Source organism: Anser anser (genome assembly GCF_964211835.1).
Source record: "Anser anser genome assembly, chromosome: 4".
NCBI classification, from domain to species: domain Eukaryota; kingdom Metazoa; phylum Chordata; class Aves; order Anseriformes; family Anatidae; genus Anser; species Anser anser.
In genome coordinates, this window is record NC_139724.1 from 29,697,204 (window position 1) to 29,711,660 (window position 14,457).

Below are 14,457 nucleotides of genomic sequence, written 5' to 3' on the forward strand. Positions count from 1 at the left end.
GTTATAGATCTGTATACATTGCTGAAATAATTGAATGATTTTCAGGTTTATATTGAAGATGAGACAAATTTCAAGGAACTAGAGTAACTTTCAGAGATAGAAGAATAATAGAACATATTTTATATGACAGTATTTAAACATCAGCTAACATACTGTATCCATGTCTGAAAGTTCATATTTCAGGCTAAATTTAATCTTGAATAGATACAGAGAAGGGCTACTGCAGTGATCAGTGTTTTGTATGTGAAAACTTAGCTTGTTTTGCCTAAGAGAATGGAAGACAAAGTTACGTGTTTCTTTCCCACCTCTGCTCTCTTTTGTAGAAACAAACTTTCCATTTTTTCATACCAGCCATTCATATTTTTTATGATTATACAGAAAGTAAGCTGTATTCTCAGGAGAGAACAGGCTATTTTGGTTATTTTGTTTTCTCATGTGTAGGGCTTCAAAACACAACCTACCCCAAGGGTAGGATATGCCTTTGAACCTCCAAAGCTTTTAGAGATCAAGTATTTGAAATCACTTCTAGCTTTTGTTGTAGTCATAGGACACACAGTCTTCAGTTTTAGAGTCCAAGGAGGAATGGACTTTGCAGGATAAGAGGAAGTCAAGAGCAAGCCTTACCAAATTTTATTTAGCTCAAATACTGAAAGAAGAGCCATGTGTTATGTGAATGGCAACAAATTGTCACTTTTGACCTGCAGAGCTACAAGTGGAGTCATTTGGCAGTTTAGGCATCAGTTATTGATCAAAAACTTTATCAGCATTGCCAGCCTAGGACAGATTTTTGTCCGTACACCTCCTAGAATTGTGTTGCATGGGGATGAGTTAAAAAGCAGACCCATGACTGACAAAGTCCTGGTTGGTCCTTGGTTAAATAATCTAAAAAAATTGACAAAAATGATTACACATCTAAATACTATGCTATAAGCAATGTTTTCTGTAATCAAATGTAGTACGAGGCTTTCTTCTCTTCATGCTTGCTGGACTTTGTAGCATACAGAATCTAGTTACCCATGCTGTCCACTGGCTAAAATCTCTTATTTTTCTAGCAGTTGGCTTCCTGTCTAGACTTAGTTTAAGTATAGGCTTAGATCACCATACTGGCGGAGTCTCAATGCAAAAGCTTGCGGTAATAAGGTTCAAATTACTTTCAATTCAAATTATACACAAAGAACACAGATACAATTGTGAATACTGGCCCACTACCAATAATCAGTCAAATCTTGATGTTTTTATTCTCTTTAAACACCATAAAAATCAGTGATGGCGTTGCTTGAATAGAAATTTATGAAAAAGTTTTATTATGGTTCTAAAATAAATAAATCTCAGAATATTCAGGCAAGCATTTTCCTTAGCTTTATAAAATCCTGCATAGAACTGATTGAATGAAGGCTCTCAGGAGGAAGAGACGAATAAAGAATTTTAGCAAATAGAAAGACATAGAAAAATCCCATTTGTATGGTGCCGAGGTTCCAATTAGCACACATTGATTCTTCCTCATAAAATGTGAAAGCTGTGTTTTTGTAGCTTTAAGGATAATTGCACACTAAAAATGCACTACAAATGGGGAAAAAAACAATAAAATAATATTCTGTTATCATAATTTCTATGCCCAAAGGATCATTTATGCAGCTTGCACTCTGATCTAATTAGCAGTAACCTGACCTTCTTCCCTCAGAAACACTGAAAAATCTTGTTACTATTTATAATTGTCACTGATGTCTCAAAATAAAAGCAGCATGCAGAGTTGTAAGTATGATTAGTGAAATTAGATTTGCAGAAGTCATACAGCATCATAAAATCTAAAGAGAATGTATTTATGTTCCTTAAACAGTCTTTCTAGGGCTGTTCAATATGTTTCTTTATAAATACGTATGAACAAATTTATAGAAGGTATGTGTGTGTATATGTTCAATGACATAAACACACAGAATGTCAGAACTAAGCCATAAATAGATGGTGGTTTGGGTTTTAGGTTTTTAGCTTTGCTGTTTTTTTGCAAATTTAGCAGGGAATTAGCATGAAGAGTGAATTTAGACTCCCACTTGTTCACAATAAGGACTTGAACCATTACTGTGCTTTTGAAGGTATTATGTCATTTACTGCAAGCGTAATAAAAATAGCAGAAAATCTTGAGGATTTTTCCATCCATTTCTTTATTTCTGTTTCAATTTGAAGTGTTGGACTAGGAAAGATTTTGAAATGTAAATTAGTTCAAGATTAAAACATATTAGCTAAAGTATCTGGTAGTATAGAGGTTTCTCATTTAAAGCTTGGTTTGTTAATTTATTTTTTTTTTTAGTTTTGGTGAAGTGTGTTACTCAGAAAGTGACTATCTACATGGCTGTGTACACTCAGTCTGGATCAATGCTCTTTAAATCATTAACATTTCTAATGTGCCTGTATATTCTAACATACGTGCTAGACATTGATTGCTGAACATGCAGGTGTGTGACCTCTTACGACACTCTTTTCTTGCTTATTAAGAAAAAAAGAGTCTTTTTTTATGCTCACTTATCTTTATAAGCAGTCAATTGCAAATGGCATTTCTTCCTTTCCATGCATCTCTAGAGAGATATTATGAGACATGAAGCCTGTTTACTTTCTTTCAGGCTTTTTGTACTGACTCAGACTGCCCTTTTCCACACGTCTACTTTATTCTTCCAATTGCGGAAAATGCTTAGAGGTTAGGGGAATCATAAATGCAAGTAAGCTACATACTAACCATACAGAGCGTGAAGGTCAGTACTGTTTCTCACGCTGGGATTACAGGGTCCCATCAGACACTTTAGCAATCTGATCTAGTTGCTATCAGAAAAGTCAATATTTGCATTTTGTTGAATATGCATGCCCGCTAGTGTTTGGAAAAAGGGCTATTTGGTATCTGTGCTTGTATGATTATCTTGTTTGCATTCACAAGATACTATCTGCAAATCCTCTAATGATTCAAAGACAACACTGTATGGAGTTATTTCATTATTAGGTTTAATTCTTTGCTATTCTAAGTTAAACAGGCTTAGAATTTGATGTTCTTTAATTTCAGCTAGGGCACTGGAAGGACAAGTTGAAGGAAAATATGGAAAAACACATTTATTCATAGAATATTAAGTGTACACAGAGCAGCTATGTTCATGGCATTTTTTTTTTATTGCTTTATTAAGAACTCTTGAATCACACTGGCTATTGAGATACATTAGTTTGCCTGCAGATAGTAGTGTGACAGATTGTTGATTTTTAGGTGGTCTAACAGTTATCTAATCAATGTAATTATAATAAAAAAAAAACCTATTTTGAGCAATGAGCAATTTTTAATGTTGTGTAATTTTGTTTTGCAGGCCATAGAGTCAAAATGTTTTCAGTTTGGGCAGAGTCTTGCACATATATGTTGAGCCTGACTGACTGTAGTCAGTCTGAAGGTGTGCAGGATTTTGGCTGCAGACAGGGACTTAAGACAGACCATGTCATTCTGAAAGCTTTTATAAAACAGAAAAAAAAAATCATTTTCAAAGATCCATGAAAGTATCAGGGCAATTCATTTACCAAATTGCTCCCTTATGCTTTGGAAAATAATGGATAGAGATCAGTCACTTAAAAATTTGCAGCTCTGTTCAAACTGTTTCAGTTCACAGACCTGCTCTTGCTTTCCAAATGCCAGTGACACAGAGGGCCATATGACCTTATGAAGCTACTTGCCAGTAGGGTGACTTTGCATAAAAATTTTCTGAAGTCGTCAATTAAGCTGAGATAGGAAAGTTGGGTTTTAATTAGCACAAAAATGGGGGCTAACGGTATCCTGTTGTCATCTAGCAAAGCAAGGAAACATTTTCAAGTTGTTTTTGAAATGAATACCCATCTGCTAAATATCATTTTGACCGGACAGTTTGAGTTTGCCTCTGTCATCCAAGATGATGTGTAGAAGAAGGAGCTGGAGATCAGAGCAACCAGAGAAGGGTTTTGAGATACTGAGAAAGAGATCTGGCCACTTCTTTGTCCCCTGTGCTCAAAATAAGAGAGAAGAGTCTGGACAATGAACCAGCATTGTGATTTGTAACTTAATTTTTCTCTGCTGTTTGACTCAGGACGTTTGAGCTCTTGTAACCTTTACATTGGATGTGTGAATCAGGTCATGAATACAAAGGAAGCCAGTGGAGTCATAACTTTTTTGTAACTTGGGATGGTGATGGTGGTGATTTGAGAAATATTGGAAGATTTTCCACTAAACAAATAGAGGGGAAAACTTTTCTAGAAGTCAGTGACAGGAGATTGTAAGGGATAAATATATTGTTATTGGCTAAATAAACAATAAACAGTAGCAGTTAATCAGCCAAGAAATATAAGAGCAGAAACTGCAAGGGTAATATTAAACCTGCCTATAGGATCTATGTCTTCTAATTTGAGGGAGTGCTCACATTATGAGGCAGTGGAGAAACAACGGTTATGTTAATATCTGGTGTTGTCACACTATGGAGCATATACATAATCCAGCAAGCTACTGAAAATGACCTGTAAAATGACCTGTGTATGGTGTATCTGTGTGCCCTCAATAATTGGTTATACTTTTGATCCCCAGAGCTCTGTGAGATAGGGTTGGACTTTCAGAATTGGGAACAGAAACCCATGTTGCATTATGGGAATTTCTTTGAGCCATGTCTTGCATTTGGTGAAATGACTAATAGGCAGGCACCTGCCTACCGAGTCTGTGGATAAGAGCTCGAGATAGATCTTGTATTCATTTCAGTGCCAATGCTTATGTATGGATTTCTGAAACTTGTTCATGTCATGTGTAAAACAGAAACTGAAAGCCAATTTCAGAATGGAAAAATCATAAATATTTTACAAGCGTAGAATTCTTCCACTCAGCTTTTCAAGGTGCACAGAGATGTCTTCGGGTATATTTCTTGTCATCATTGTTTTCTCACTGCTAGATATTCCACAGTTTAACCTTTTTTGTTTCTGTGAGTTTTTTTTGTTTTGTTTTGTTTACCTGAGTGAAAGATAATAGGGAATGCCTTGATCCTTTTTTTGTTCACCTTCTATAGTTCAACATCATGTTATTCTCGAGTTTTAAAGAGTGTCGTCCCTTGCAGAATGTCAAACTGACTTTTTGGCTGTTGGGCCAAAATGTTTGGCTAGCCATATACTAAATAAATAAGCAGAAAATCATAAATAATGGAGTAGTCATTTCCTTCTACTGAATAATGAAATTCATATAATGAAAAAATAAACCATTCCATTTTATGCTATCTGAAAAATTGATAACTAGTTTGTGGTTTTTACATTATTCAGATAACACAAAATGTACCATGCATTTGGATTTTATCTGCTTTTTCCCTCATCAATACAGCCATAAGGGTTAGCCGAACATGCATTATCTGCTCTCTGATGACAGAAATATTTATGTTGCAAATAGATACTTGAAAAATTAAAGTATATTATACTGGCCCTCAGTAGAGTAACAGTCTTTGATATAGTCCAAATAACAGTCTAAATAGTCACTGGGAGTTCTTCAAAATATGTACTAGCTTGTTGCTTGGTACTAAAACTATATTAGCTGTTTGAATTTTAATGAGAGCTGCAGTTAACAGGTAGTATAATACTTCCTGCTTTTTCAGTAATTATTAATGTCTACAAAATTAGTGTTACCTTTGATTCCAGTTCACACATATTGCCAACAGAGTCATGTGCTTGACATGCAAATTTACACTGAGATGTCTTAAGGGGATGTCAAATGCTAGACTTTCTCTTTTATAGTAATTATATTTAAGATAATGCATTTGCTTTAGCTGTGAATTTCAAGATGTGTTGGAATTTTGACTGAACTTTGCAGTGTGTTATACTGAACAGCTTAGGTATAAGATATACAGTGCAGCAAAGATAAGTAGGTACTTTTGTTGTTTGCATTTAATATTTTAAACAATATATCAAAAGTAAGCTTATTATCAAAATGGCTTTAAAGTTTAGTCCAAATGACACACAAAAAATTAGGTTGAACCTATGAGCTAAAAACTTTAACACTTCTATCTTTTTGACATATTTTTTCCTCTATAAAAAGTAGTAACTTTACTAAACTAAAATCCAAGGAAAAATGAATATAAAATAAAATTAGTATAATGCACTGAAGACTTTTCCTTTCCTTTCCTTAACTTCTCTTTTCTTTCATATCTTTAATTGTGAGCAGTACTGTGAAAAATCTGGTAAAAATAATTTAATAAAATCTAGCATATCCAAGTAATCATTTGCTTTTGAATACCAGAAAATAAAGCTAGAAAACTGGTTTTCCTCACAATTTTATTAATTTCAAAAAATATTGATATTAACAATATGAATATTTGGAAAAATGCTGATGTTAAGCTATTTTTTATTGATTTTTAAAAAATTATTATTTGGTATTTCCAGTTATTTTTTGGAGGCAGATAACTACTTCATTTCACCATTAAAGAAATGGGAAACTTTTGAAAGAAATTAGAAGATAAAAAAATGACTATTGGCATGCTAAATGACTAGTGAACTTGTGTGCTCCTGTTGAGATTGCTGGAAAAGCAGTTGTGTACTATCTAATGTTTTTAATACAATATTACGAAGTAAGAAGCTACTAGATGACCTAGAAACACTTTTTTCACTCCAGACAATATTATGATTTTTAATAGAAGAGGCTGAAGTTACAGGTTTGCATTCCTTAGAGGATTTTTCAAATGTTTATATTCTCTGTATGTAAATCTTATACAGAATAGGAAAGTAACTTTCTATGCTATTTCAAAAGCAGAAGTGAAGATCTAGATAGAGGAAAAAAAATACATTCAAGATACTGCCATATATTTCTCATTATGTCATTACTTGAATGCAATTTTTAATATTATATATATAAGTACTTGATGAAATATCATTCTAAAATGATTTTCCACAGATACTTTCAAGACAAGTTTTAGTTTTCATGAAAAAAAAAAACAACAAACAAAACTTATCAGTTGTGCTCAATTAATTCTTTTTCTGTAATGCTTGATTTTTTAACCTTGTAACAGTGCTGAGCAAATAATCTGGTATAGATATATTTTTCTGCCTTGTGTAGCATCATTTTTCAATGGTTTATAGAAAAGCTCTATGAACCCAAAAGCTTTATTGTCCAGGAGCTTGAAATACGCATGGGTATGTACACATTATGGTACATAATAGTAGAAAAGTATAATATGCACTACAGATTTATTTATTTTTCCTAAAATAAAACTTGACTTGCAATATACTGAAAATTACAGTATGAGGGCAAGTAGTCTTTACAACTATTTTTGGGAAGTTCAAAAAAACTGTTCATCTTTTTTCATTACATAAGTGTTTGAATTACAGTCTTTTATGGCAGGATGAACAAAGATAACAGCCAGTTTTGAAACAACAGTGGGAGACCAACTGATAGAATGATCTGTTTTATATGAAAGGATAACGTGTCAGTGAGATAGAGGAAAACCTGTGAAATGCTAAACCATTCACAGACTAAATCTAAATTTGAGTTCATATCAAAGTAGAAATGGGTTTCAAGAAGGTTGATTTTTATGGTTCTAATTAAATGTTAGATGAAGATATGTTTGTAGTGACCTAGTTATATATCTGGCAAGAAATACGTAAACTAGAACCTACAAAATTTGTCTGATGGCAGATGTCAGAAAGATGGCAACTCTAACCTTCAATGCAAAAACACTCCAAACAGTGTTATAAAGCATGCTTTTTTTTGTTGTTGTTTTTCTTTTTAATTGGGTGAAATTAGTTCATTTGTTAATCTTGTCTCAAAGAAACAGAGCTTCTGCCAGCACAGACTCTAGAAGATAAAGTATGTTGAATAAGAAACTGCTTTAAGTCTGTTAGCACAGTGTCATGCAGCTGCAACATTTGGAGGGAAGATTCGGAAAACAGGTACAAACCTTTAATGTTAATTTTTTATTACCTTATTCAGAGCGACTGGTCGCCCTGGACACTTAGTTTTCCTTTTTTTCCTTCTAAACATGGGTTAAGAGTCATTTTCTGAAATAGAGATTGTTTGCTTTTTGCCATGTAAAGGTTAATAATGCTCCTCCAGGATGTGATGACCTGAATCTGAGTCAGGTCCTCAGGTCCTATCAATTTTGCTGTTGAAATTACACCATACTATAGCCCAGAAAGATGGGCAAGACAGTAAGTGAGAGAGAATTTCACCCTATAGGTTAGCAGGTATTTTGTTTCTTTTAATTCAACTTCAGGTGACTATTATTTGTCAATAAGTCAACAAGTTATTTTGAAGATTATGGTAAAAAGTTCATGAGGTAGAGGAGGCTCAGGGGAGACCTTATTGCTCTCTACAACTACCTGAAAGGAAGATGTGGGGAGCTGGGGGTTGGCCTTTTCTCGCAGATAACTAGCGGTAGGACTAGAGGGAATGACCTCAAGCTGTGACAGGAGATGCTTAGGTTGGAAATGAGGAGACATTTCTTCTCAGAAAGAGTATTCAGGCATTGGAACAGGTTGCCCAGCCAAGTGGTGGCATCACCGTCCCTGGGGGGGTGTTCAAGGAAAGGTTGGACATGGTTTAGTGGGTGACACTGGTAGTAGGGTGATGGTTGTACCAGATGATTTTGAGGGTCTTTTCCAGCCTTTATGATTCTGTGATTCTATGATTGGTAGCTGCAGATATTTCATGTTTTAGTGGTTGTCATCGTGTAGTCTTGAAACAAACAACCAACCAAATAAACAATGAAAAAGCAAAGCAAAATATTTTAGGCAGCAGAACAACCATTGTTTCTGACTGTCCTAAGCTCCATCCCTCAACTCTGTAATTCACAAACCTGTAATTCATGTGCTGAAACTTCTGGTCCAGTATGCTACTGAATTCTCATTTGGCTGATGCAGGTACTCTGGCTATAATCTCTGGCTATAGGGCTCCACCTAAATTTCTTTTGAAGATTCCTGCATATATATGTTGTTCAGCCACAGATATTAGTCCAGTAGTCTAAAATGTGGAAGGTAGTGCTAGACCACACAGTACTCCTGGGTAGCTAGTACATAATACTTGCCGACTTCTACTGAAGTTACAGACTCTGTCTTTATTTTTTCCACTAAGCAATGGTACCTATTGTAGAGCACATCAGCCCTGATTGGATGCTTTATTCATGGAGAAATCACATTTATCTGAACAAAATAATATACCTGCACAGGCCTTGCTTGTCTTTCTTTAATGTCCTGAAGAGTTTTAATCTAAGAGTTAATTTCTTCTGTATTTTTTCTGTCAGCCTTTCTCATAGTACCTACTTGCCCTGTACAAAAGACCCTCCTGGAGGTTTTTAAACACTTAGGATCACAAGTCATAGTCTTGTGTGCATAATAGATATTTTGCTGATTGGGAACAGAATTTTGAACTGAAGAGCTAGTCCCAGTATGAGATTATGTTTGTAATCCTTCCTTGCATTAAAATAGTACAGACTTTTCTCTCTGAGGAAACCATTAAAATATTTGCAAACCACTAATCTCCCTGGGGATTTTCTGTTGTTTATCTAGGGCAAGTCTACAAGCTAGCGACTCTTCAATATTTCCTTATTTGGAGGAAACACTATCAAGATGAACTGGACAATGGTTGGGCAAGGAAAAAATAGTATACAAGATAGAAATGAATCACAAAAAAAAAAATCAGTGTCACAAGTGAACCCACAAAGATTCTAAATTTGGTGTGGTCACATGTTTATCATTCAAAAGTAAAACAAATACCAAAAAGAAATAATAATAATAAATGTATCTAAATTTGATCTTGGAGAACACATCTTCAGTTTCATAAAAAATCCCTCTTACTTGATTCATTTGGAAGTGGTTGAAATGTCTAATTGCATGAATGGATATTGAAATATCTAAACGAAAATGAGTGTGCCATTGTTGAACATTCATATTACATTTTAAGATGACTGAATGAAGAAAGTTTAAATTATTGGGTGATACTATTTTAAGTTTACTTAGGAATCACTAATTTTAATTTTCAATTGAGATAATTGTTGGAAATTTACGAGGGTGGAGAACAGACATTGAAAACCTCAGGTAATCAAGACTACATTCTTAAGGTATGTTTTCATTGAATCAAGTGTGTAATCTTCAAGATAATTCACAAAAGAAAAACTAGATTTATGTCAATATGCAGGAAGATGATTGTATTCATATTAAGATTGCTTAACATGACAGTCTTCAACTTGAATTGAATAACAAAATCTCTTATTTGTTTATTTTTCATTTCGCTTGCAGGAGTGTACTTTAAGAGTTTTGTTCTGCTGCTTTGTGGCACTCTATCACAGAGAAGAGAGGCTATTTTTGTTTCCATAAAACAATATAAGGTTAAAATTGGAATTCTACCTGGAAGTTAATAGAACTCACACAGATCACAGTTCAGTTTATGATGTTCCCTAAGAACTCCTCTATTAATAACTGGGCAACAACAGTTGGTATCAGACTCTCTTTTGAGTTTTACTCCTGTGTATAAAGTGCATTTATATACCAAATGCAACAAAAAGACACCATTGGTAACTGCAACACAAAACACATGTAGGGGAGGAAAGATTGAGGAGAAGATTAAAAGACTGCTCTTAGCAACAGCCGTGATATATACACAAAGCAATGCTAAGAATCAAATAGTAAGGAACTTCTTACATTTCAAATGTGTTCCTTCTCAGGATCTGTAGAACGGTGCTGCATCCCTAACAATTTGTCATTATGTTCTTGGCTTTAGGGAGACAGCTACAAGAATTAAAAAATACTTACTATGTAAAAGATGTTTGTAGCATATGTTGGAGTAGTGAATATGGAGGATATTAGTACAATGGAGCATATGCTCCTGTTGGATTCATTATGGTCAACATTATCTGTATACTTTGACTCTATTCCTAAACAATTAAAAAAAAAAAAAAACCACACTAAAAAAACAACACCATATACACAAACAAAAAAAGTTTGAAATAACTATATTTAGAGACAATGGCAGAAATGCAACAGAAGTCACCAGACCTCAAGCCCACTGTATCATACCCTAGACAACATGCTTGCCAAAACACATCTGTAGGTATAAGAATTTTAAGTAGCATGAAAAACAGTGCAAAACTATGAAGAACTGAAAATGGTTTCCCTTTTATTTCCATATCTAATTTTTTATCATTTCTAAATTGGATTAGATATTATGCAAGTAAAAGTATTTTTAATTTTACTTTCCAGTGTTTGCTTATATAATACTAATGTGGTACTAATTTTTTCTGGGAGCCGGTCACATTATCCACCACAATAGGAAATATATTTTCTGTACCACATTTTGTAGCTAATAGGAATTTTATGCTATATTTGCTGTACTATCCGTCTCTTTCACTTCCATCCCCCATCCATCTGTACTGTCCATAAAAACAAAACAAAAACAAAATTGTGATAGGTTTATTCTTTGAATATATATGCTGTTTTTATTTTAAAGAAAGTTTCTCTTTCATTTTTTTCCTGAGTGAAACATGATGAAAATGCAAGTAAACTGTATCATGAAAAGTACATATGTTTAAAATTAAATGAGATAAAGCCACAGAAGCAATCAAATTGCATTTTCACGCTATCTCTTAACTGCACGAAAAAGTTAGGTTGTTGGAAAATTCCAAAAAGCTTGAAAACTTTAGCTTGCCTAATATGTACTGGGATTTCTGTAGGTGAGTCTTCAATATTTAGAGTGAGTTCAGTATTCCTAGTTAATGCATTTTTCATCAGAAGGTTCATGCTTTCCTGTCCTAAGACAGGAACATTTTGATTTCTGAAATCCACTGAGCCTTTCTCAGTAATAGGTACAAGGTACCATGCAGCAAGAATGCATGATTATTAGGAATAGTGCCCATAGTCCTCAGTAACACCATTACTGTATTGTTGATGATGTGCAAAGTATACAATGCACTGTTATGCATCCCACATCAATAGGCAGCAGTCTGAAAAACCCAGGTGGTACCAAAATCTCTGGCCCTACAACAAAGAATATGAAAAAAGTCAAATGAAACATGGAGGAACTCATTTTTTCACCTCTCTGAAACAGTATTGTAGCTGTAACCTTCCTATGTTCTGTCACCTACCCTGATAACTCTAGATTTGCTTCTGTGGTCTATAAATAAGTAGGATGGCCATCCCTCTGTGATTAGAGCAGAGATACACTCCTAAGACTGGCCATGAGGGGATCAAAGAGAAAAAAGAAAGATTCTAACCCTGAGAAGAAATTACAAAGATTAGGAGGATTTTATGTTGCTGTGCTGAGAAAACTGAAGATCAGATGGAGGAGCTTTCAGACTTTTAGTACAGCTTTCAACTGATTTCACAAGTGATATTTAAAAAAAAAAAAAAAAAAGAAAAGCGATAGACCTTAAATACTGAAGGATAAATTCAGCCTACCTGCAATGCCAGGTTTCAAAAGTTTGATGTGAGTGTTTAGAACATGAACCATTCATGTTCTTCTGCTGCATTGCTCAGAAAAGAGGCCACTTGGGCCTCTTTCCACCATCTCCTTCTGGAGAACAAGATACATTTTGTGTATTTTAAAGTGATCGGCAATCATACTTAAGCTGCATTAATTTTAAGGAGCATCAGGCTTATGAAGTGTTATTTCTATTGCAGATAAGATTTAAATACTATTTCATGTCTACTGAAAAAAAATAGTGGAAAATGGTTACACATTTCTCCCTATTAACATATATGACATAAACATTGCCCACAGAAGCCACCTATGATTCAAGTACAAGTTACAGAGAAAAGTCAATTTTAAGAGGATTGCATGTGGTTTTATGATTGTAGTGATGAACTTCCCACTCTTCTAATGAGTCATAGCTAAAATAATTTTACACATTTTTAGAAAATGTAAGAATTTGGTTTTTGATATGGAATTTAGGGCTAGCTGAAAGATGCTCCAGGTGATAAATCTGTAAAGGAAATTATAAGCAAAATTATGCACTAGTGATTATAGCTAGCAATGAAATATGTATAAAAAATCAAGTGACAGTGAACTCACCTTGCATTCACAAGATGATGACTGCCCTTGATGAGTATAGTGAAACTATTTGCTGTCATTAAGACCTCTCGTAGGTAAACACACTCCTGTAGACCTAGCATAAGAAATTTAACTGCTGAATCAATTTTAGGTAGCATTTAAAATTTTGTGAAATCATTTGTCTCTCTAGTAGAGTTCCTGGTGGTTATTTTACCTCATGGCATTTTTTTTTCATAATAGTTGGCTCTGTCCAAAAGTAAAATATTGCTTCCTAGTCAGCACATCATTAATTGCTGATTAGATACCTGAGGATTCCTTACACTTTTTTTTCTTCTTTTATAGTCTGATTTCTTTAGAAAATGAAGCTTATGCAGTCACCTGTTTTTGTCAGTTCTCTCACAGTAACGTTTTATGTCTATTGATCAGATTGAGTCAGCTTTCAAATAGCAATAGGAGTCTCAGAAATACCTAATCAGCAACTGGAAAAAATGGAGTACTTAATTAGTATCTCACAGAGAGGAAAGGACATGACAGGCCAGTCACCATATGCATGCTGGCATGTCATCTGGTTTACATATTTGGTCCAGTGACCATGTGCTCTGCCTGTTTTCTGGTGGTATGTTATGGGACACGTGGGTTTACTGTCAAAGAGGAGGATATTTGGGGGCAAGGAAAGTAAAGAGGAAAGGCAAAGCTGGGAGATAAAAGATAAAAATCTGTGAGTAACCAATGAGCTGATGGCTTGCAGAGCAATCTATATCCTTTATTTTTAATTACCGAACATCGCGTAATGATTGTCATTTTATCAATAAGGAAGTAGTACAAGTTCATAAAAGAGAAAAGAGGAACAGGATCCTAAACTTCACTTTTTCTGTAAAGGGAGGAGTACAGCTCAGATGTGGTGTAGGGTAGCATTCAGGATTTAAAAGAAAATTCTCTGAAACATCTAATCTTAATCCTTACACAAGCAGATATGTGGAATTTCATGTTAATTTCTGTCCAATTATCGTAGGGCTCAATCACATGGGCTTTGATTAGCTGCTTCAAACTATTCATTAGCCAACAGGCTAATCTACAGCATGCCAGTCTCCCTTCTCTGGCTTCCACATCTTCAATGGAGAAATGAAAGACCTACATGGACAGTTTGCCACTGATGCACAGACTATTGTGAACTGCTTTGTTTTACTGTAATGACCAAGAGAATGCCTAGTGTGTGAAGAACTAAGTAGTAGCATGGCTTAAATCCTCCTTCTGACTGTTTTGCATTAAATGAAGCTCAGCTATCTTAAATTTTACACAAAGTCATCCAGTGTCAGGTTGAATACAGTGCTATTGTAATAGTGCTTCATTATTTATAAAGTATCAGTGTTACTGTGGTTTTAATATGTTGTTTATGGCAGCATTGCTGTATAGGAACAGCTACAGTGGTACAATATTCTGTAGGCAAACTAAGTTATTAAGATTAT

The 14,457-nt window shown here is 34.5% G+C and overlaps 1 protein-coding gene across 14 annotated transcripts in view; it reads left to right on the forward strand.

Annotated features, from left to right (window-relative positions):
• Positions 1-14,457, forward strand: part of FSTL5 (follistatin like 5) — a 413,536-nt gene that overhangs the window by 184,143 nt on the left and 214,936 nt on the right. The gene's annotated exons all lie outside the window — the stretch shown is intronic.